This window comes from Coenobita brevimanus, unplaced genomic scaffold (genome assembly GCF_032717465.1).
Source record: "Coenobita brevimanus isolate Jiangsu-jjx unplaced genomic scaffold, ASM3271746v2 jjx.HiC_scaffold_3699, whole genome shotgun sequence".
NCBI classification, from domain to species: Eukaryota; Metazoa; Arthropoda; class Malacostraca; order Decapoda; family Coenobitidae; genus Coenobita; species Coenobita brevimanus.
Window position 1 is genome coordinate 1 of NW_027644749.1, and position 25,411 is coordinate 25,411.

General features: G+C 40.3%; 1 non-coding gene across 1 annotated transcript; it reads left to right on the top strand.

Moving 5' to 3' along the window:
• Window positions 1-2,927: 2,927 nt before the first annotated feature.
• On the top strand, window positions 2,928-3,046 carry LOC145390244 (5S ribosomal RNA). Its single transcript, XR_013895596.1, has one exon. It is a non-coding gene; the product is annotated as a 5S ribosomal RNA (ribosomal RNA).
• The last annotated feature ends 22,365 nt before the right edge of the window (window positions 3,047-25,411 follow it).

The window sequence follows — 25,411 nt, forward strand, 5'->3', positions numbered from 1 at the left end:
TCTGGTCGTCAACCTAGCTGATGTTATCAAACATACAACAAAACTAAACCAATAAACTGCAAATGGGCTCATTTTCAAAAAAAAATAAAAAAAAAAAAAAAAAAATCCAATAGTAAGTCTTCAAAAAATCATTATTCGTACTCACAGTCACATCCCCAAAACCCACACTCACAACAATACAATCCCTGCGCCCATTCTCTAACAACCTTTTACAGCCACACCAACCTCTACATAACTCACACACTTACCACCCAACCCTACACCAACTCCCACAGTCACACTCACCTTCTAAAGCAACTCTTTGTACTCATGACCACTCACTCTGTTTACCAATACCACCTCTACCCTCACATCTCCACACAACCTTCACAACCACACCTGCACAACACACACTTACCACTGCACCATCAGAAGACTCTCCTCTTACCACCACACCAACACGCCACACTCTTACCACCACACCAACACGCCACACACTTCCCACCGTTACACCCACACACCACACACTTAACACCATTGACACATTCCCACCATACTCCCACAAGACACACCATCACACTCTCCCGCAACAGACAAAACAACACCCACAACACACACCCACCACCACACCTACAATAAACACAGCTTACCATCACACCTCCACAACACCACTTACCACCACACCTTCCTGTCAATAACACACTTACCACCACACTTCCAAGAATACATACTTTACCACCTACACCTTCACACCACACACTTACCACCACACCAATAACGCTCGCACATAAACCTTAAACTTCCACACGTCCCACCCAGGAAGACTGCACATCGATTTAAAGCAAGATTTATTCCCACAAAATGCTGTTTCCTGATAGACCCACCCCCTCCCACTTGTCTCATCTGACAGATATGACCCACACCTCCCACTATCATACTTCAGACAATATGACCCCACCCCTCCCACTGTCATCAACATGACAGAGATATGACCCCACCCCTCCACACTGTACATCTGACAATATGACCCACACCCTCAGCCACTGTAAACATCTGACAATATGACCCACACCTCCCACTGTCATTGCTGATCAATGATGACCCCACACCTCCACTGTCATTCTGACAGTATGACCCCACCTCCCACTGTCATCTGACAATTCCAATGACCCACCCCTCCCACATGTTCATATCTGACAATATGACCCACCCCTCCCACTGTCATCTGACAGTACTTCTGGCTTGAATCACTCGTACACTTTCGTTGGCTGGAAGATCTCCTCCTTTATTTTTAATGCTTTTGTTAGCCTCAGTTCGGGTATTATCCAATTCCTACCAGACTTTCCGGACAAAGTATTGGTGATTTGCTTCTTCCATCATGTAACAAAAATTTTTCCCTTTCTTATCATGATCAATCCTCTTCCCTTGCAATACTCCATTTACTGCTGTTCTCCATCCACAGTCCTCTTATCCACTTCTTAATATGTTTTGATTTATCCTGGCAAGTTAGTTTTTTTTTTTTTTTTTTTTTTTTTTTTATCATCCACAATCATGCTGGACTGTTTGCAGCCATTCATACCACCTCAACAAATTTTGCCGAATATACTTATCTTTATCATGACTCAGGTGCTATCAATAATTTCATCTCAATCAACAGCTTCTTGCATGCTTCTCGGTTCTGTCCCTTCAAGTGATTCGCAGTCCACCGTCCTCTCTCTCTCTCTCTCTCTCTCTCTCTCTTACACACACACACACACACACACACACACACACACACACACAGCTCGTTCCTCGCCCCTCTGACAACTAGGGTGCCATCAAGGAGAAGAGGGGCCAGATGGGAGGTGAATTAAAGCCCATTGCCTCGTACGGGTCTACAGTATATGAAGGAGTCATTTGTGGCTGCCTGGGGGAAGGTTACAGCTGCGGTAGAAACGGGGTTGGGGATGGTAAGTAATGAAGGAGGGTGGCAGAGAAAACGTGAAGGAGTACAGATGAAACGAGAAAGGTGAGATAGAAGTGAAGGGGTTTTAGTGAAAAGAGTTCGCGCTCGAGAGAGAGAAAATTGTGAGGTTGAGAGAGGTAGAAGGGTGAAAGAAGGTAGAGGGGAATGGGCGACTAAGACTTCTGTAGGAAACGGGTTCGGGAGAGAGGTATGTAGGAGAGGGATGTTAAGGAGAGTAAAATGAAGAAAATATTTTGAATATAACCATGCAATAGAGTACTCGTATTAAAGCAGGTTTGTAGAAGAATGGGAACATTTGCTGTTCTTGCGCTTGTTCTCCAATTCCGTTCTTTGGAGATATTCTTAAAATTAGCATCACTGAACTTCAGCACTGATAACTTTGGTGTAATTTTGATATTAATCTTATGAATATTTATCCATGATATAGAGAGTCATGTAACCAAAATTTTTATTGACTCTACTTGTTTGTTTGTGTCGTGAATGACGGTATTATCATCATAAATACCGGTATTTATGTGAACTGGCTGACAGGTGAAAGAGAGAGAGAGAGAGAGAGAGAGAGAGAGAAGAAAGATGAAGACATGAGTAAAACACGTGTTGAAATGATGTCAAATGGAATATAGATAAGCTGGCAGCTAATCATCAGTAACCACGGATTGCATCTGTCTTGATCCTGTCTTCCTCAGTTCTTCTGTGGACTGTTGTTGGACAGGCATATGTAGAAGACAGATATGTAGTTTAAAGACTGATATCAAACCATAAGTTTTGCATCAATATTACACGTCCTTACTTGAATATGTAGGTGCAAATAAGATTGCTTGCCTGGACAAAAGCACTCAGGCCAACAGAAAATCCATTTTGAAAGACGACTTTATCATTAAAGAATTAAAGATGTGACTTTGTAGAGCTCAAGAGATAACTTCTGGACGACTCTTGCCATGAGAGAGAGAGAGAAAATAAAAGTTTTCTGAAACATGCACATTTAAACGGCCATACCACGTTGAGTACACCGCTTCCCCTCCGATCAGCGAAGTTAAGCAACGTTGGGTCTGGTTAGTACTTGGATGGGTGACCGCCTGGGAACACCAGATGCTGTTGGCATCCCTACGTGTCAAGTGGGGTTGGTGGAGGATTAGTGCCCTTCCCTGTAAAACAATTAACTCTAAGCCATTGGCCACCCCGTCTGGGATACATGGCGTCTGGCAATGAATGAATGAAAGGGGAACGAGGCAAAAAGCGACATGTGGTAGCTAAGACCAGAATACTCTGTAAAAGGAGAAAGAGTTGGCAACCAAAGACAGACGAGTCTAGGATGAAGGTGTGTCAGGGAAGGTACCATATACCACACATGTTAAGTCTTGGGTGTAGCAAAAGGAACAGAATCAAACAAAACCCAGCAAAACTGAACAAAGTGAAACAGCGTCCCATCCTTGATCGCTCTTGAATAAACTGATATAATGTCATCACCAGCAGCGGCCAATCACCAGTCCAGAAGCAGACAGGGTAAAATACGGTACTAAGATGGCGTGACTTGAGATACATGGTAACACAATCATGACATTGCAATAAGAGAAGATGAATGGAAAATGAATGGTTTTATTTAACCGCAGAGTTACTGCACATCAAAATGAATAACGTTATATGTTTCAGATCGATACCACTCGTTCTACAGATGTGAGTTGATATTACATATGCTATTTTAAGAATAAATAATGCTTAACACATTTTACTGGTACATAAACGACAATTACACTCTTATGGTTATTCTGCTGTATCGCAAGTTTAATAAGTTAGGGTCTTAAAGGCCTCTACTATTGCTGTAATATGTACAGGTCTTCTGGTTACCAAATCTCGTGAATATGACAATGTTCAAGCTCTTGATATATGTCAATGGATAGATTCACCTTGATATATTTTTGTAATGCAATATGACTACTTCGTCTTGGTGGATTGTTTAGGAAGTAGGCTTTAATGAAATCTCTAGGGAACTCGTGAAATGAGTTAGGCTGCAGTTAGGTTAGGCTGGGATAATCTAGATTTTTTTTTAGGTTACGCTAGGCTAGGTTAGTTAGGTTAATTTGATTAATGCTAAGTTATGTTAAACGTTCATCTAAATTAACCTAACCTAACCTAACCTAACCTAGATTAGCTCAGCCTAATCTAACCACAACCTACATTAACCTAACCTTACTTAATCCATCCTAACAAACTCATTTATCTAATTCCCAAGGGATTTCATGAAATCTCTGGTTACACAAATTCCCTTTAACATACGGTTTGCAATATATATATATATATATATATATATATATATATATATATATATATATATATATATATTTATATATATATATAACCACAACCTACATTAACCTAACCTTACTTAATCCATCCTAACAAACTCATTTCTCTAATTCCCAAGGGATTTCATGAAATCTCTGGTTTCACAAATTCCCTTTAACATACGGTTGCAATTATATATATATATATATATATATATATATATATATATATATATATATATATATATATATATAAAATTATTGCATTATTGTGTCATGGCTATAATCATTGTGTAATGTTTAATCATAAACGCTAGTATAATGCTGTAATACTCATATAGTAATACTTTGATATTACTAACTTCCTGCTAATACTATGCCACTATACAACTATAACATAATTATATGATAAAATCATGTCATAATTCACAGTTATATTTAAGAAATTAATGGTATTGCTGAGTGTTTTCTGGAATAATATTATCACATTTGTACAACCCAAAGCAACTATTGTTAGTCAGTTTAATAAATGAGTGTGTACTGTATGTGCTTGTGTGTGTGTGTGTGTGTGTGTGTGTGTGTTATAAGAGCATTTGGATGGGAACGGGACTGAAACGGAATGGCAGTAAGTCCCTTCCTAGTTCAACAGTGATATGCAGCTGTTGTCATACTCACACACTTCCTACTGCTGTCACACACCTTCCCTGCACTTTTATCACACTTGTCTACCTTCTCTCGCAGCTTTCTTTCCCACTTGCTCTTCCTCCTGCCTCAGACATCTGCCTCCCACTTGCCTCACCCAGTTTGCCCACCTACCTCACTCCCTGTTTTGCCTGTTTTGTCTCTCTTCAGTATTAATATACGAGTATGAATCTCCCCACCGCCTCGTTAGTCTGGCTGAATCAGTGTTTGTGAAGTGTAATTAATTGTACCTGGGTAATTGGCCGGGCTGACGGCTGTGCTGGCGGCGAGTGTGTGAGTGGTGTGGTGCTATATGGTGTGGTGTAGTGTGATGATGAAGCATTTGACTGTGGCGTGACTTCAGTGGTGCTGAGTGTACTGCGTAAGTGGCATTTATATATAGCGGAACATTGGTCAGGCTCGTTTATGCAGTTTGTAAAGATTGTTGTGACAATGTATGTCGTGGGATAAATGTTGTGGTGTATGGGGATATTCGCGGTTTGGAATGGTGTGTTGTTTCCTGGTGTGTGATGACATGTTTTAGTTTAAATATGTGTTCTAGAGTGTGGATAAGGTGAGGAATGTGAGGACACTACATCAGTGTGGTGTGATGTAAGTGTATAAGAGTGTATGAGTGTTTTGTAATGTAAGTGTATGAGAGTATGTGAGTGTGGTGTGATGTAAGTTCTTACCTAATTGTATCTTTACAGGAATGAGTCAAGCTCGTACTGTTCCGTGTCTTAAACCATATTTATCTTACATATCCTTAAAATTGTGAATTGTTTTGGCACACTATTTCATTCGGTAGTGCATTCCACTGATCAATTGCTCTATTTGGGAAACAAATTTCCTTACGTCTTTATCACCTCTCTTATGCATTTTTTTGCTGTGTCCTCTTGCTGATGCTTCCCCATAGGTTAAGTAATCATTTATGTCTATTTTCTCCTTCCCTGATATGCATTTATATAGCATAATCATGTCACCTCTTTTCCTTCCCTCCTGTAGTGTTGGTAGATTCAGTTTATTTAGTCTTTCTTCTTAGCTTAGATCCCTTAAGCTTGGTACCCATCTTGTAGCGGCCCTTTGAACTTTTTCAGTCTTGTCTATGTGTTTTTTGAGATGAGGACTCCAGACTACTGATGCATACTCCAGGGTTGGTCTGATGAATAATGTTATTATCTTTCTTAGCATGTCTTCATTTATGTATGTGAATGCTATTCTCATATTTGCAAGCAGTGTATACATGTTTCGTACCTTCTCACTCATGTGGTCAGCCGGAGATAGTCTGCTATCGATAATCACACCTAGGTCCTTCTCTCTTTCTGATGTGTGTAGGGTTTTATTTCCTAACGTATAATACCAATCAGGTGTTTTTCCACTTTTACCAAACTTGATTACATGACACTTGTCCACATTGAAATCCATTTGCCATGTATTACTCCATTCATGAAGTTTATTTAATTCTTCTTGTAGCTCTTTACAAGAGTGTATGTTAGTAATTCTCCTTTGTATTTTTGCATCATCTGCAAACATATTAATAGTTTTCATTTCCAGTGTTATTGTCTATATCATTTATATACACTAAAAACATGATTGGTGCCAGCACTGAGCCCTGTGATACTCCACTAGTCACTTCTTTCCATGATGAGTAATTTCCCCTTAGTACTGTTCTCATTTCTATTCTTATGAGAAAATCTTGCATCCAACAATACAGTTTGCCTCGAATTCCTCCTTGATGGTACAGTTTCCATAAAAGTCTTTGGTGTGGTACTGTGTCAAATGGTTTCTTGAAATCTAAATAGATACTGTCCACCCATCCTTCTCTTTCCTGTAATGTGTCTGTTATTCTGTCATAGTACCTCAACAGATTAGTAACACATGATTTTTCTTTTCTGAAACCAAACTGTCTTTCTGTTATCATATTGTGTTCTTCTAGATGATTTACCCAAGCTTTTCTTATAAGCTTTTCTAATACCTTGCTTACAACACTGGTAAGTGATACTGGTCGGTAGTTGAGTGGATTTTGTCTATTCCCTTTCTTGAATAAGAAAACAATGTTTGCTTTCTTCCAAATATCAGGTAGTTTACCTTGACTCAAGGATTTCTTGAAAATTAAAAATTAACTCCTTTGCACATTCACGTAGTACCCAACATGAAATTTCATCAGGACCATTTGCTTTTCCTTTGTCTAATTTACTTAGCTCCTCCTGTATTGCTTTTTCTGATATTTTTATATCTGGTAGTATGTGTGGGCATGCATGTTCCACATAATCCCTCTCAAAAGTGTTTTCCTCTGTAAAAACTGATGGGAATTTCTTGTTTAGTGCTTCACAAATATCCTTCTCTTGTGTATAGGTGATTCCCTCGTCCGTAATGGATTGTATTTTATCTTTTACTTTGGTTTTGCTTCTGATGTAGCTGTAAAATAGCTTCGGTTGATCACTGCTTTTATTTATGATATCCTCCTCAAACTGTTTTTGGGCTTCCCTCCTTATTCTTGTATAATCGTTTCTTGCCTGTTTGTAATTATTATATGCCCTTTCACTATTGTGTCTTCTGTATCTATTCCACAACAAATCTTTTTTTTCTTTTGATTTTTTACATTCTGTATTGAACCATTTCTTTATTTTCTTTTCTGCTTCTTTGTGCTTTGGGATGTACTTCTGGACTCCTGTTTCATAAGGTTCACAGAATTTTTTATATATAGCATTTAAATCTTGTCCTCTAAGCTCCTTTCCCCAATCAGTTTCTAAGAAATACTTCTTTAGGTCATGATGGTTTCCCTTTTTATAGTTTAGGCTCTTTTTGTAACTTTCATTGCTGTTAACTATGTCATATGCTATCGTGAAGTTGCAGTTTAGTACTGCATGGTAGCTTTTCCCGAATGGAGGGTGGTATATTAAATAAATGTATAAGAGTGTGTGAGTGTGATGTAATGTAAGTGTATAAGAGTGTGTGAGTGTGGTATGATGTAAGTGTATAAGAGTGTGTGAATGTGGTGTGATGTAAGTGTATAAGAGTGTGTAAGTGTGGTGTGATGTAAGTGTTTAAGAGTGTGTGAGTGTCATGGTAGTTTCCCTTTGGTGTGGCTATCATATCCCGCCACAGAAACCACCTTGTCATGGTGGGAGGGCTTGCGAGCTGTGTAAATCTGATGGGCCGTACCGACGGGGGGAGATCCCCCCAGACTCAGCAGGACACGGTTACCCATGTTGGAGGGGCCATCACGGAGGGGTCAGACTAAGTGCTCCCAGGCCCACTACCTTGTGGATTACCTTTGGGTAGGTTAAGTCTACGGAAGCTAACCCCGAACGAAAAATCCGTGAGTGGTGTCCTACAGACGGCGTGGCTCGAAGGACAGAGCTCCCTACAAACTCCTGCAACTTTACTCACCAGATAGTCGTCGTGAATATTTATGCCACCATCAAAGGCTGAGAAGGGCTAGGTCATGTGGTGGAAAGGGCTGTGCACCCTTACCATCACACCAAATCCATTCATTGCTCATGTACACTGCAATGTTCATTTTCCACTTTATCCTTTCTTCAGAATTAAATTACCTATGGCAACAGGATAGGGTGACAGCAACAGGTCATGGATGTGGCTGGAACTGGCTAGCTTGGGTTCTGCACATTGGCGGCAATGCCCCGTGGTCGCTGGCATGATAACATAACAGCAGGTCATGCATTCGGCAGCATCCAATGCAACTAAGTTTTTTTTTAATGCTAGTTAGAAGGAACCAAAGGCCATGAGCCTGCAATAACTGTTCCTTTCAAGAGAAAAACAAAATACAAGAGAGGTCCAAATTCAAGATCCGATCATTTCAAGATGCCTGGACACACTGTTTGAAAGACTGGAGATCATAGCTAGCAGGAAATACAGACAGAGGGAAACAGTTCCAGAGTTGACCTGTTGCATAAATGAAGGACTGGGAGTAACGGTTAACTCTTGCATTAGAGTTGGACAGAAAAGGGATGAGAGTTTGCTGCTAGACGGGTGCTACACGCCCGTCGTAGATGTGGAGGAATGCAAACAGACAGTTCAGAGGAGCAGTGACCATTGAAGTAGCGATAGAAAAGAGATAAAGATGCAACAGTGCGCGGAAGAAACAGAGGTTGAAGGGAGCCAGTAAGAGGAGGAGAGTTAATGAGACGAAAAGCCTTTAAGTCCACCCTATTGAGAAATGCTGTATCTGGGGAGCCTCCCCACACATGAGAGTTGTACTCAGCACAAGGGCAGATAAAACCCGCGTATAGAGTCAACAATTGTGCAGGGATATAGAAGGAACAGAGTCGGCTTAGCACACCTAATCTCTTGGAAGCAGATTTTACAAGAGATGTAATATGATCTTTCCAAGATAAGTCCCAAGTGAATGAAACCCCAGTCATGTTCAAGGATGATGCAGAATTAAGCTGCATATTATTAAACATTAGTGGGTACATCTGTGGAAGACTTTGTCGGGTTGATAGTTGTAAGAACTGAGGCCCAATTCCACAGTGGCTTTGTAAGCATGTTAACCAATTCCCTCACCAGCATGGTCAGCATCGACACCAACAAGTCTCGCCGCTTCCTCAGTCATCTGATTCCTGGTTTGTATGCTAACCAACAAGGTAAAGGCCCAATTCCACAGTCGACCTTATTTGTTGGAATGCTAACCAATGGGGACCTTTTGTCCTGTTTTCGCTTCCACAGTGGTATTTCGCCACACACTTTGTTAGCAAGCCAACCATAAACACGAGCGTTATTGGAACATTGGTGAGGAGTCTTTGGTGACGGTGGTTCATGCCCAACAGAGTTCACAAATTATAAATTTCTAAGAATATTGATATCTTATGTATACCGAAATGAATCTTTTCCTATTTTTAATGCATAGTAATATTTTTATATGTAAAATTTACACAAGAATGGAAACTAAGCAAGGTTAATATTTTTAGATGTCTGTCGTTGACAGGAGAAAATTCACTCCCATCATAACATTCGTCGTCTGCTCGTCTCAGCTGTATTTCCTGCACATCATAAGTTTACATCTGTTTTCTTCGCAACACGTTACTTCATTTTAACTAAAGGTAAGCATATGAAAAACTTAGGATGGCATAACTTTATCCAAGTACTTTGAATTTAGTAGAGTGAACCTGTATAACCCAAATTAACACTACTTCAGCAACTTCAATGAACAATCTTGGTATAATTTGTGCACTTTCATGATTTCATTATGTTTTATGTAAGCATAGAACACATACATGATATTACAGCATCACATATGTACTTAGAATATGCAAAAACTTGGTATTTCTCAAGAAATATTTCAGTTAATTTAGCTCACACTGGAATTTCCATTATCTAGCATTGAGAGTTCATACTATTAAGATGTCAGGTTAGCTTATGGTAATATAATATGTAGTTATCCAGTAGTTATGGTTTTCATCAGTAACCAAATATTAGGCCTATTTTGGTTGGTTAGGGTAGTTTAGGTTAGGTCGTCAGGTCAGGTTAGGTTAGGTTAGGTTAGGCTAGGTTATCGTATTTTACTTTAGGTTGGGAATACATACCAGATAGGGAATTTCTGTTCAATATTATGGTCAAAAGTGGAAGGAAAAACACACACACACACACACACACACAAACATGGTGGACCTGTTCTTCGTAAATACCAGTTTTCCGTGTGCCACATAAAACACTTGTCTGTAGTGATTGCATGAATGTAATCCATAAGGTACTCATCAGATTCCATAAAGATGATAACAATATGTCCAGGGTTGGAACATATAATAATAATCACAGCCTAACTTCACACGACGTATGGTAGCCAGGGGTAATTTCTTTGCTAGTTTTTAATTAAGATATTAGATCAAAAAGTGTAGGGGAGACTTAGCTCCTTTTAATTTCAGTAAATGTTTGCACATCGTGCAGTACTGCTAGAACAGCTACGGCAGGTGGAGCAGTTAGAAGTACGGGTGCCTCGTGTGATCCCCAGAGATCGGAGTAACCCATTTCAGTATCTTACTGAAGAAGATTTTATCAGACGATATAGATTGCCAAAGAATGCCATCCAGGATCTGACTGAGGCCATTCAACCACATGCACCAAGGATCAGTAATAATAGAAGTAATAACTATTGTTTGGTAAAATCATTTTTTTATGCAAGGTACTGTAAATGAGTTTTCAGGATTATTACCATTCTGTTGTACTGTACATAGATTGTTCATGCTTTCATTCATAAAATACTCAGTTTAATGGGCATTACCCTTTCATTGTATTTTTTTTTTCTATACCATAAAAAATCTCTGTTCTCCCTAAAGCTGAGAATGAAGTGCTGTACAGTACTGTATTTACTTATGAAATGCACAAACCAGAAATGCTTGCCCCAAAGCATTATTTAAATATCATTAAAGTTGGATAGGCATATGACTACAGGTGACCACAGTAGTTCTAATACTATGGTATTGGATATGATGTGTGGTGGAGGTAGTTGAAAACTCTAACTTATATCTTTTCCAGGTTGCAGCATACCCCTGTACCTGCAGGTGCTAGTCACACTGAGGTATTTAGCCACTGGGAGCTTCCAGCTTAGCGTAGCTGACTGTGCTGAGATGGCCTTGTCTTCAGTATGCAGATGTGTTGGTCGCATATCTCGGTTGATAGCTTATCTAGCACCTGATATTATAAAGTTTCTGTCTCCAGAGGATACACTTCACCAGGCACAGGAATTTTTCTCAGTAGCAGGTATGCCAGGTGTTATTGGATGTGTAGATGGAACTCACATCCCCATCCAAAGCCCAGAAGGAGAATACGTGGAATTTTATTGCTGCAGAAAAGGCTTTTATTCCTTAAATGTTCAGGGTATTTGTAATTCAGACTTTATCAGTTTAGTTTGTAGCTGGCCTGGGAGTGTTCATGATGCAAGGATTTTTGATAACTCAAATGTATGCAATATCTTAGAACAAGGGAATTACAGAGGTTTGTACTTGCTAGGAGACAGTGGATATCCTTGTAGAGAATACTTGCTCACCCCCATTTTAGCTTCTAGGAATGAAAGGGAGCAAAACTATAATAGTTCACATGCTCGAACAAGAAATTCCATTGAAAGAGCCTTTGGAGTATTAAAGAGGAGGTTTGCTTGTTTGAGCATACCTCTTCGTACAAAGCCGCAGACATCAAAGCGGATTATAATGGCATGTGCCATACTTCATAACATTGCCATTCAAAATAGGATACCACCTCCTGAAGTTGAGGATCATCCTCAGCATGATGTGGATGTAGGCCAAGGTGATGACAGAGCTGTGAATGCTGTTGCAGGCATGCATGTTAGGAATGTAGTTGTGCAAAGGTGGTTTTAGCACTGGCTGGTCTTGTGGTTAGAGTTGTCCTCTTGCCTCTGTTGCTTAGCTTAGGGTGAATACTTGTCTTATTTTGTGTACCTGGTATAGCAGCATATTGTCTTCATATTTGAATTAAACAGAAGTTTTGTACGGTACTGATGCATTTCATTGTACCTCTTTTTAAATAAAACCTAACACAGTTCTGAGTACTGGTTTTCCTTTAGAAAAGTATTGCTAAATAACAACCTGAAAAATGTAAAGAAACCAATGCTAATGGAATGGAAAAACATTTATTTATGCATCATTTTGTGTTATACATTACTGAATATATATATATATATATATATATATATATATATATATATATATATATATATAATTATATATATATATATATATATATATATATATATATATATATATATATATATATATATATATATTGTTACCGAACAGAGAAAGATAACGTACACTTTAAGTGAGAATACGAAGAGTCACTACTGTCCCGTAAAGTTCCAGGTTCAAAACAAAAGAGTTAGGTAAAATTACAAGTTAAAGTTTAATGCACAAACTAACAACAAAACATTCAGAACTCATAAGGATAATGTAATGGCAAACAAACAGGTTAAATATATGGTTAACTGCAATAGCCTCTATTAACACGAAATTAGCAAGAGCAAATTTATCTAAGTCAGCCCTGATAAAATGAGATACCAGATAATACTCAGTGAATGCCAGATAAATAATTACAGATACAAACTATTATCAAAAATGACTGACAAAGAACCCCACATAAATTACAAACTTCACTAGGCCTACAAATTAAACTTATGCTATACAGTACAAGAACAAAATGCAACAACGGTTATACTCAAATTACACACAGCTGCTAGATGGTTGGAGACTTCTTGAGCACTCACAATAATAATACCTGTACAGGGGAGGACAGAGATGTGAACAAAATGAGGAGCAGATCTAAGTGGCAATGATGCAGAGACTGAGCTCATTATATAGGGGCCAGCAGAGCCTGATACAACTTGTAAGCAGGACGCGCAAATGAAGCCATGGGGACAAAGAGCTGATAATCCCGCTCTAAGCAACAGAGAGAACGACTTACTCTACTATAACGGTAGAAGGGGGGAACTGAGGCAGAACACGCTCGTGATCAAACATGCAGCATACTGAGCGTTAAAGTTACACAAAGGATGATGAAATCATAGGCTATGTAACACCTCCCCACAAAGAAAAAGAAATTTACAAAGGAAATTTCTTATTACTCTAAAACAATCTGTACATGGCATTACAGACCATGCAAAGGTCTTTCCTAATGGTACAAAACATGAGATCTCCCTAGCACGTTCAGTCATAGGTACTTGCCAGTATCCCTTTAACAAATCAAACTTACTTATGTACCTAGCCTTTCTGATCTTGTCTATGCAATCTTCCACACGAGGGAGAGGGTAAGTGTCTGTTTTGGTTATCTGATTAACACGTCTGTAGTCGATGCAAAGCCTCTGTGACCCACCTGGCTTAGGGACTAGAGTGACAGGAGAACTCCACTCGCTCTGACAGGGCTCAATCATCTTGTGGTCCAACAGGTAGCCAAGCTCCTTCTGGATGAGAGGAACTTTCACTGGGTTCACACGGTAAGGAGGCAATTTAATTGGCTTTGCGTCTCCAACATCGACATCATGCATCAACACAGTGGTTCTTCCTGGAGTGGCACGGAACACTTGCGGGTACTCCTGCAGTAATGCCGAAAACTCCTGCCTTTCCTTGGGAGGTAGATGAGAAAGCTTAGTCTGGAGATCATTCATGATATCAGGATTCTTCCCCAAACTATCACTCAGGCTCATACTGCATGGGAGAGCTTCACTTGCAGACTCGGGTGGAACAGCTACAGTGCAGACTGGATTATTTTCGTCCCGCCTGTGATATAACTTTAGCATGTTGATGTGACATAGTTGCTTGCTCTTTCTACGATCTGGTGTGGCGATGACATAGTTGACATCACTGAGTTTCTTCTCCACGAAATAAGGACCACTAAACTTGGCTTGAAGAGGTTGCCCATGAACTGGTAGCAGAATCAAAACCTGATCTCCTGGCTGAAAGTGGCGTAACCTGGACTTCTTGTCATACCAAGTCTTCATCTTCTCCTGAGCAGCTCCTAAATTCTCTCTCGCCAGCTGTAAAGCAGTGGACAGCCGTTCTTTGAACTTCATCACATACTCCAGCAGGTTGACGTCATCTTCCTCCGAAAGCCAGCATTCCTTGAGTAACTTAAGGGGTCCTCTTACTTCATGGCCAAACAGTAGTTCAAAAGGTGAGAAGCCCAGTGATTCATTTGGAGATTGTCTTGCAGCAAACACAACGAATGGAAGACCTTTATCCCAGTCTTTCTGATGTTCCAAACAGTATTTCTTGAGCATCGATTTGAGTGTTTGATGATATCTCTCCAACGCTCCTTGGGTCTGGGGATGGTAAGCTGAAGACGTGATCTGGGTGATGCCCAACTCTTTCAGAGACTGCTTGAAAACATTTGACATGAAATTACTTCCTCGGTCTGACTGTACCTCCTTGGGCAGACCAAACTTTGTGAAGAACCCTAGCATTTCCTTAACCACGTTCTTTGCTGAGATGTTTCTAAGTGGAATGGCTTCAGGATAACGAGTAGCCATATCAATCATGGTCAACGCATAAGAAAATCCTGAAGAAGTCTTAGGAAGAGGGCCCACAATATCCACCAACACACGGGTGAAAGGCGCCTCAAAAGTTGGAATGGGAACTAGAGGTGCAACCTTTTCGGTCTGATTACACTTCCCCACAACTTGACAGGTGTGACAAGACTTACAATACCAGGAAACATCCCTGAAGATACCTGGCCAGTAGAAGTGTTTCAAAATGCGTGCCACAGTCTTCCTCACTCCAAGGTGTCCTGCCAAACTGGAATCATGAGCCACTCTAATGATATCCTGCCTACAAACACGAGGGATGACAACTTGATGTACAACCTCCCATTCACAGTCGGCTGATGCTGTTGGGGGTCTCCACTTCCTCATAAGTACTCCTGACTTTACATAATAACAAGTAGAAGCACCGGCTGACTCTTCTTCACTGTAAGCAGAGTTAGCTAGACCTTTCAACTCAGGGTCAGCAACCTGCAACTCAACCAACTCTTGACGAGACAAATTATCAACACTACGGGGTACTGCCTCATCTGGTGAGTGGTCCAAATTAGCAAGAAAAGTGTCAGCTAGGATAACATCATCATCATCATTATCCTCTAAATCACCAGTAACTTTAGACTTAGCCCTAGTGACAGCACATGCAGGGAACACATCAGGGACATCACAATCCTGGGACGCAGCCACTGGCTCACTAGACAACTGAGGAGCTGGACACACTTGACTTCCACCAATATCATTTCCAAGTAAGAAAGTTACACCTGACATTGGGAGTGTCTCAACCAACCCAACCATAACGGAACCATTAACAAAACCAGACTCTAAATTCACTCTGCACAGATGAACAGAGAAGTAGTTATTCCCTACACCTTGTAAGATTACAGTTTCATCAGAGGAATTAAAATTAGAGCCTAGAACACTGGTCAGCATAAGGGATTGGCAAGCACCTGTATCACGATATATTTTAACTGATTTCCTGTCATTACTGTCCAGAGGACTGACAAAACCTTCAGACAGGAAATTAGCACATGAACTCTTGAGAGTGTCACCCACGTTACTGCTCAAAAGAGGAGCTCCATCATGAGAATTTAAGTTACCCCTCAAAGCAGGTTCAGTTAACTCAGTTAAAGAATTCTGGGAACTCTCAAGAGTGGACACTAGACCAATTGACTGAATATTTAAAGACTCCTTTTTGTTCACATCACGCTGTCTCCTGAAACATCTCTCCGTAGTATGACCAAGCTTACTACAATAAGTACATTTACTTTTCTGAAATCTAGAGGTGAAGCTGGTATTTACTTCCTGAGAAACATCATCTTTATTCTCTTTCCTGTTACCTGTACTCTGAGTAGAGGCAACGTACTTACTCTCAGCTTTCCCTTTTTCTCTAGAATATCTCTTGTGAGTGAGAACATACTCATCAGCTAAAACTGCAGCATCAGACAAATTATCTATTCTTTTCTCATCAAGATATAGGCTTACATCTTTACTAATACACCTTTTGAAGTCCTCCAGCAAAATCATCTGCTTAAATTTACCAAAATCAGAATCCACATTCTTAGAATTTAACCACTGCTCCAACAAATCTTCTTTGATTTTTGCATACTCAACATGGGATTGCTTATCTTGCTTGTAAGTTGTCCTAAATTTTACTCTATAAGCTTCAGGAACAAGCTCATAGGCCTTAAGAATCAAGCTCTTAACTACATCATAATTATCAGACTGATCGTGAGGCAAAGATGCATAAGTTACTTGAGCTTTACCGGTGAGAACAGTTTGAAGGAGTACTGGCCAATACTTTTTTGGCCAATTAAAACCTGTAGCTACCCTCTCAAACAACTGAAAATACTTTGTTAAATCAGATTCATTAAAAGGAAGGACAAGTTTAACATTTTTAGCCACATCAAAATCATCAGAGCTAGATGATCCAGTTCCACCTTGTTTCATGCGATACTCATGGTCTGCCTGAATCCTAGCAATTTCAACTTGTGCCTGAGCCTGTACCTGTGCCTCTTGAATACGAGCATTTGCCTCCTTAACATCAGCCTCCTTAGCACGTGCTTGAAATTCAGCTTCCTTCACACGAGCCTCCTGCAGGGCTAGCTGTAACTTAGCTAATTCAATCTGCGTTTGCTCATTTGGAGGAGTTACATTAAACAAGCTTTTATTAATCATGCCAACAATTTGATCTTTAGAATGATGAGAGTGAACTGCAATTCCCAATTGTTGAGCAACAAGCTTAAGTTCATTCTTTGTTCTGTTTTCTATATCACACACTGTTTGCACATTTGACAAAAATCCCTGGCTTCATCAAGTGTAGAAATAGTAGCCATCATGAATATATCACAGTCACAAAATATCAAACAATATCCTTATGATAATATCCTGAATATCCTGATATGAGGTCGCCAAATTTATGTTACGGAACAGAGAAAGATAACGTACACTTTAAGTGAGAATACGAAGAGTCACTACTGTCCCGTAAAGTTCCAGGTTCAAAACAAAAGAGTTAGGTAAAATTACAAGTTAAAGTTTAATGCACAAACTAACAACAAAACATTCAGAACTCACAAGGATAATGTAATGGCAAACAAACAGGTTAAATATATGGTTAACTGCAATAGCCTCTATTAACACGAAATTAGCAAGAGCAAATTTATCTAAGTCAGCCCTGATAAAATGAGATACCAGATAATACTCAGTGAATGCCAGATAAATAATTACAGATACAAACTATTATCAAAAATGACTGACAAAGAACCCCACATAAATTACAAACTTCACTAGGCCTACAAATTAAACTTATGCTATACAGTACAAGAACAAAATGCAACAACGGTTATACTCAAATTACACACAGCTGCTAGATGGTTGGAGACTTCTTGAGCACTCACAATAATAATATCTGTACAGGGGAGGACAGAGATGTGAACAAAATGAGGAGCAGATCAAAGTGGCAATGATGCAGAGACTGAGCTCATTATATAGGGGCCAGCAGAGCCTGATACAACTTGTAAGCAGGACGCGCAAATGAAGCCATGGGGACAAAGAGCTGATAATCCCGCTCTAAGCAACAGAGAGAACGACTTACTCTACTATAACGGTAGAAGGGGGGAACTGAGGCAGAACACGCTCGTGATCAAACATGCAGCATACTGAGCGTTAAAATTACACAAAGGATGATGAAATCATAGGCTATGTAACAATATATATATATATATATATATATATATATATATATATATATATATATATATATATATATATATATATATATATATATAATTTAGATGATGAAGATGATATATATATATATATATATATATATAAATAATTTATTTGATTATGATCATAAACATATATATATATATATATATATATATATATATATATATATATATATATATGGTGTGTGTATGGCACTTTATTAAACACAGTATTGCACATTATGTAATATATTTGTACTTTAAGTATTGCACTCATACATACTGAAACAGGAAGAAAGAAGACTGCACTAGGCTACAAATACATAGTGCAAGGAAAGGGGAGATAGAGAAGGGACAGCAAGCTTGAGGGAACAAGGAAAGGTGGGATAGTGGAAGAGCAGAAAGGGACTGCCGTGGGACCAATGGGGTGCCAAAACACTTTAACTCGGATGTTTATGGGTGCAGTGCAAATTTCATGTTCTTGTCACCAATTGATGCAGGCTGTGCCTGCACACACTTCAATCACACATTACCATTTGATGCAAGTTGCGTCAAACGAAATGGGCCCTTTTTTTTTTTTTTTTTTTTTTTTTTTTTGCTATGGAACGATTCTGTGTCCATTTATGGGTGAGAATAATGCATGACTTGCATTCCCATGTATTCCTCTGCTGCGCTCAACCAACCCCGCACCCAGCGTCGTCCCACTGCCCCAGTCAGTGTGCTACGAGCCTTGCTTAAGCGTAAGATAATTTTCTTTCGTGCTCCATAAAAATTGGCCCTGATTGACCTACAGTTATTTCTTATACACCAAAATGTAGCCAAATAAATTTCGTATAACTTTTTCTCAGTAACATTTACCATAAAATTTATATTTGAGAAAAACAATGAAAAAAATTATGTAAAGAAAATTAAATTAAGGCGTAATTTACATTTGGCGGATCTTTTTTACGACCTTCAACGTCAGTTTTCTTTATTTTCAATAAATCTTGTTACTGACTTGCACATTGTCGTAAATACTTCCAGTGACATTATTTCTTTTGTTTTCTTTTCATATGTTAATTCTAAAAGAGCCATTTCCTTCTTGTGCTCTTCTATTTGTAAGTCTAACACTTTCTCATGTTTTTCCTTCATCATTTTTACAGTCAGTTCATTGATATTTGTGTGGGCGTCTTTCAGCCGCTTAAAACAGTCTTCTCGCTCAGTCTGAGGCTTCCTCTTTGTTCCTCTCCAGCCTCGTTGAACTGCATGGTCACTCGCAGCAGAGGGGCCTGGAGCTTCAGTGACACCACTTGCCCTGACAGAAATAGAGGCTGCATTGTCAGAGTTTTCTTGGCCCACAGGCAAGCCAGAGGTGGTGGTCCCCTCCTCTGTGTCTGGGCTGATCCACTCTAGAAATGATATGCAAAATATATATAAAAACATGCAAATTAAATGTAGGCAGGAAGGACTTGCATACTTCATATGCACATCAAACCTCTACAGCATTGACAGCATCAGCACAGGAGTAAAATGATTACTGTGGGGAGCAGCTACCTCTGATGACAATGTAGGTGTTTTCCTCCTTGTGAAGTGAAACTGTAGGCTTCATGTGTGAGAAGAATGGTGCTGTATGGAAGTGAGATGCAGGCAGTTAAGGAGAAATATATCCACTGATGTCAGGAGAATGAAATGTTGTTGAGGTGGACGTGTATTTAAGGCATAAATGTGATCTTTTCACCCTCAGTCTGATCATAAGTCATGACAGATTTGCAGTTGAACTAGGGCCAGAGAATTATGAACATGGCATCCAAACAGCTACCCCACTGGTCAAGTAGCCCATTTAGGATTACTGGTATATTTAAGACTAGACAATTGTTATTTATACTGCACAGATGGGAAACTGTTGGTTTGAAAGAAAAAAAAAAGTTCACTGCCAGCACAACTTCTGTTAACACCAAGCAAAGTACAGTAACTGAAACATTTCCAGGATGGTGCAGGGCTTTGCATACTAAAAGAAATACTATAACAACATAATTACTATCACAATTACCAAAACATTATGCTATTGATGTATATTGGCTGTTGTTTATATGATATAAATATAAATAAGGATGTAAACAACTAAGGATGCCCCATAACTTACCAATATCAGCTTCATCCAACACGAAGGGCTGTGCAAGGTTGGCTGGTCCTGGCGCTTCTGGAACATTACGGCAGGAACTGTCATACTGATGCTCAGCAAATTGTAGCTCGTATTCAACCAGCACTGCTGTGGCTTCCATGAGGGCATCATATTTGGGAGGAGTAGGAGGAGGACCCCCACCGGTTGCCCGTTTCTTTTTCATGTATTCACTGTGCTGCTTTTTTACTCTGAAATATGCAGGGAATATGAACTTGTGGTTAGGTCTGCCTTACAGGGAGTAATTCCATCCTAACAAAGGATATGGATGTCTTATTTATGTGAAAATGTGGAACTTGGACAAAAAGTCATTTTCACTTCTTTTCTTTAATGTGTGTGTGTGTGTGTGTGTGATTTTTTTAACCCTTTGTTTGAAATGAAGCAAACCCCTTGCACATTTTCTTTCATCTTATATAAATCTAAGATAAATTGAAAAATAATGTTCACTATACCTTTAACCCCTTAACCACGGGTGTCATTCCAGAATGACATTGCAAAAACTGGACCAAACCGCGGGTGTCATTCTGGAATGTTTGTGAATAGAATACCGCGCGTTTTTTTCCGCGTGCCAATTGTTTCAAGGGAGAGTAGCTATTAAGTTCTTTCACTTCAGCTGACCCCCACCTCCCTCCTCCCACCCCCCGGGCCCCCACGTCCCACACCCCGGGCCCCCCACCCCACCCCTGACCAAACACGCATCAGTATCTGTCCAGCTTTGTGAGTGACAACAGCGCTGATGTGGCAGTGAAGTGCGAGCAATTACAGTGCCTTTTACCGGCCTCAGTGAACACAGAGTGGGTGTTTATCGTATGTGCAGTGTTCATGTATGTTTACAGTATTATTATCAGAATGAGGTTGGCATTAGGTAATGGTGTGTGAGCGAAAAATAGTGATTTTAGGTTGCTCACTTCTAATGGCACTGCCCATCCAGTGATAGTCAACGAAATCATGAAACCTACATCATTGCAAAGCTGAAGGTTAGTACTTTCTAATGGTACCTAATTTTTCGCTCTAGATTTATTCTGTGCAGAGTTATAAAGGTTTAAAGTTTGTTTACATTTTGGCTGGAACCCCCACGGGGGGGGGGGCAGTCGGGTCAAAACAATGCCCGCGGTTAAAGGGTTAAATGAGGGCAGAATACCATTCCTTGCTGTGTTGATTCTCAAAGTGCCCATACAGTTTGCACAAAGCAGTACCACATGGGAATGTCATTGATGCCCCCCAAACCCTTAAGTAATTTTGTGACCCTAAATTTTTTTCCATTTTACCACAAAAAAAGGGTATTTCTGAAGAACAGATCCTCCATGTATTTTTAAATACCATATTTTTAGTATTTCATCAGTACTGTTGGTTACTTCTTTTCTGTTTTGACCATAATTTTCAACAGAAATCATGTACTTCATATGTATCCCCAACCTAACCTAACTAACCTACTTAGGACTGCAGCAATCTCTTTGTTTCACTTCTACCTAAACCACTGCATATTAATGTTTGCAGAGTATCTGATTTGGCTGGGTCCCAGCAATCTGCTCAAGGGGTTTCAGAAGGGGAAATGTCAGGATTTACAGTATTAAACAATGTTAGAGGAGACCCAATGAATGTGGAAATCTGAATTTTTTAGCCTGTGTAATCATCAAATGTTGCACAAAAGATATGTCTAGGCCTAAGGACAGTATTAAACACTCATCACTTACTTGTTTCTTGTGTATTCCCATGCTCGTTTTAGCTGGTTTTCACTCCTCTTTTCCTGGAGCGGGAATGCTGCATTGAATAGCTGTGTTATTTTCTTCCATCCCTCTTTCTTCTTATAAATACTTTCGTGGTCGCTATCTTTGCCAAGGACAACTCTGTTCTCTGTAATCAGCGCCACTAGAGTATTTTTTTGTTCATATGAAAGCGGAGGTGCCTTTTCTCTTGGAGAATTTGCACTCTGCATTGTCTCCCAGTTGATTTTCAGCGTTCAGTTGGCAGGCCACACGTGCTTCTGTTTACATTCGGCCTGCACAGGTTTGCCAACATCCACCAGTCAGGCATACCAACCTCACATTTTAGCGCCCGGGGTTGGTAAGCGTCTGTGTCTGATGCATTAAAAACAACAAGATTATTTTCACCCCAGTCAGAGATATGAGCCAAGTCAGACAGGTGTGCCATAGCCTCATCCCTTGTTTGTTGAAGTAATTGCTGAAATGGGCGTTGCGGGAACCGAATGGAAAGGTGAAGGGTGGAGTCATCAACGTATGAGTGGATAGGGTTAGATGTACAGCTCAGAAGCATGAATAAAAGGAAGAGAGCTGGTGATAGGACAGAGCCCTTGAGAAACACCACTATTAATAGATCTAGGAGAAGAACGATGGCTGTCTATAACAGCAGCTATAGAACGACCAGACAGGAAGCTATAGATGAAGTCACAGGTAGAAGGTCAGAAACTGTAAGAGGGCAGTTTGGAAATGGGCACCCAACTGCTTACCCCTGATGGGGAGGAGTTTGGAAAAGGTAACCTAAACATTTGCTACTCTGCACCACGTGGGCAGATAACTGCATCAGTCATGGCATCCACACTGCGATCGAAAAAACAAAAGAATCTCTCTGACTCTTGCTACCCAGAATATACAAACCTTGTTTGATACCAAGACACGTGACCACGCCATATAACTGCCCTTACTGTCCATGAACTGAAAAGGTATAAAATTGACATTGCTGCCCTCTCTGAGACTCACCTCTCAGGAGAAGGCAACCTAACAGAAGCAGGAGAAGGGTACACATGTTTCTGACCTGATAAATAGAATTATGAGTGTGTTGTCCCAGATGATTGGCTGAAGAGTGTAATTGTAAATGTGTATAAAGGGAAGGGTGATGCCCTGGAAAGAGGAAATTATAGAGGTATAAAGCTTTTAGATCAGATAATGAAGGTAATGGAGAGAGTTTTAGAAGGTATGATTAGAGAAAGAGTGAATATTGATGAGATGCAGTTCGGGTTCATGCCAGGTAGGGGGACCACTGATGCCATATTCATTGTTCGACAGCTTCAGGAAAAATATATTGGTAGGAGAAGGGATCTTTATTTTGTTTTTGTTGATTTGGAAAAGGCCTTTGACAGAGTCCCTAGAGAGGTGGTGACGTGGGCAATGAGAAAACTTGGCTTGGAGGAGTGCCTGGTTAGGGTGGTTATGGCCATGTATGTGGGTGCTCACACCCAGGTGAGAGTGAATGGAGATTTGAGTGATGAGTTTTCCGTTAATGTTGGTGTGCATCAGGGGTCAGTCTTGAGTCCCATGTTGTTTATCATGGTTCTTGAAGCACTTTCACGTGACTTTAGGAAACGGACTCCCGTGGGAGTTGTTGTATGTGATGATTTGGTGTTGATTGCAGAGAATGAAAGGGAGGCGGAGGAAAGGTTTAGGAAGTGGAGAGATGGTACGGGGCAAAAGGGTTTAAGGGTAAATGCAGATAAAACAAAAGTGATGATATCTAGGGTTGGTGGCGGTACTGTCAAAGACGAGGGAGAGTGGCCATATGCAGTTTGCCACAAGGGCGTGGGAAGTAATTCCATCTTGTGCGGTGTGTGTGATAAATGGGTGCATAAGAGATGTAGTGGTATCAGAGGTAGACTGCGAGATAATGCTGATTTTATGTGTACGGCGTGCCGGGGTGAGCAGGTGGAGATTGTCAGACGTGAAAGGATTGAACTTGCTGGTGAATCTCTTGAGTGTGTGGAAGAGTTTTGTTATTTGGGAGACATGTGTGCTGGAGGTGGGGCTGGAGCTAGCTCTGTGGCTAGGGTGAGAAGTGGTTGGAAGAAGTTCAGGGAGCTCTTGCCTCTCCTGACATTGAGAGGGCTCTCTCTACGTGCTAAGGGGTCTTTGTATGCAGCATGTGTTAGGAGTGTAATGCTGTATGGCAGTGAGACCTGGGCAGTGAAGGAGGAAGATATTCGCCGGCTCAGACGTACAGAAATGACAATGATTAGGTGGATGTGCAGTGCGTCCCTGCGTCCAAGACCTGGAGCGGCTGGGTTAACAGTGGAAGAGTTGAGAGGTAGGATGGGACTGGAGTGTATTGGTGTTGTGATGAGGAGAGGTAGATTGAGGTGGTTTGGACATGTGGAGAGGATGGCGGATGATAATTGGGTGAGGAAGGTGAGAAGTGTTAATATTGGGGGTGGGGTTATGAGGGGTAGACCGAGAAAGATATGGGACGAGGTCATTAAGTGTGACCTTAGGGTTAAGGGACTGAACAGGGAGGCTGCAATGGATCGTGCAGCGTGGAGAGCCGCCATTAGGTGACCAAGGCCAACACATGCAAGCATGTTGGAGCCTTTAAAAACGAAAACGAAAACGATACCCAGACTATGTAAGAAACTATGGTATTGGCTTGGCAGTCCAAAGCAGCCTACTACAGAACATCCAAAATTCCCCTGTGGGTATCTCAGAGCTGCTGATGTCCTGGCACATATTGTCCTATAAAGGGCAATATGCAGCATTCATCAGTGTCTATGCACCAACACTTAGGACACCTTCAAAGGTTCATTTTATTCCTCTCTGGATGCAACCATTTGCTCAATAGTACATAACGTCAAAGTCATCCTGCTTAGAGATTTTAATGCCAGAGTTGGGAAAGGTAATCACCTCTAAGCTGCCAAGGTGTTAGTAACATGAACAGCAGTTGCCTTAGACTGTTTTGCTTATGCTCAGAACACAGTCTGGTTATCACCAAAACCATTTTTCAACTTAAGAACAATCACAAGACCACATGGATGCATCCATGATCTAGATATTGACACCTAATAGATTATCTCACTAAGTCGGTGAGATCGAAGAGACGTTCTTAGAACCCGAGCTATGATACATGTGATATATGTAGGTGCTGAGTGTTCAACAGACTATAACCTTATACTCATCAAACTGCAACTAGCCATACGTACACCAATGTGCCATAGATCATCCTCCATGAAACTAAACAGAGGTATTTTAAATGATGTGACAACTTGTAAAACCTTCTGCAGCACTATTACAGAGACGTTCTCTCATTGCCCACCATTTGACCCAAACAACAAGCAACAAACCTGGATGCAAACTGCTAAACAATAAAACACTGCTTTAAAAGCTCTGCAGAAGAAACCCTGGGCTTCTCCACTCGTCT